The sequence below is a fragment of the Plasmopara halstedii genome (genome assembly GCF_900000015.1).
Source record: "Plasmopara halstedii genome assembly, contig: Scaffold_470, whole genome shotgun sequence".
Lineage (NCBI taxonomy): Eukaryota > Oomycota > Peronosporomycetes > Peronosporales > Peronosporaceae > Plasmopara > Plasmopara halstedii.
In genome coordinates, this window is record NW_020187390.1 from 812095 (window position 1) to 812422 (window position 328).

The window sequence follows — 328 nt, forward strand, 5'->3', positions numbered from 1 at the left end:
TTTCGACTGCAAGAGCTCATGGCCACTGCTTGAGCTCAGCTCACGGCCCTTCTACTTCCCTGGCTATTGCCAAAAAGCGCGTAGCCTCTGATGACGCGGAGCGTCCTGACCTTTCTGATCAAAAGCGTTCACGGCGTCCGGGCAATCTTGCCGAAGTGGCGTCTCAAACTCCCACGAGTTTCCGGAGTCGGGATATCTTCGCCACTTCACCAGGTACCGGGTTTGACCTTGGTGACGACGTCGTCTCACTAGAGGTTCCACGTGATAGGAGACGTCACCGTTCTCATCGAGAAGAGTCGGTGGCGGGCGGTGACGACCGGGTCGACCG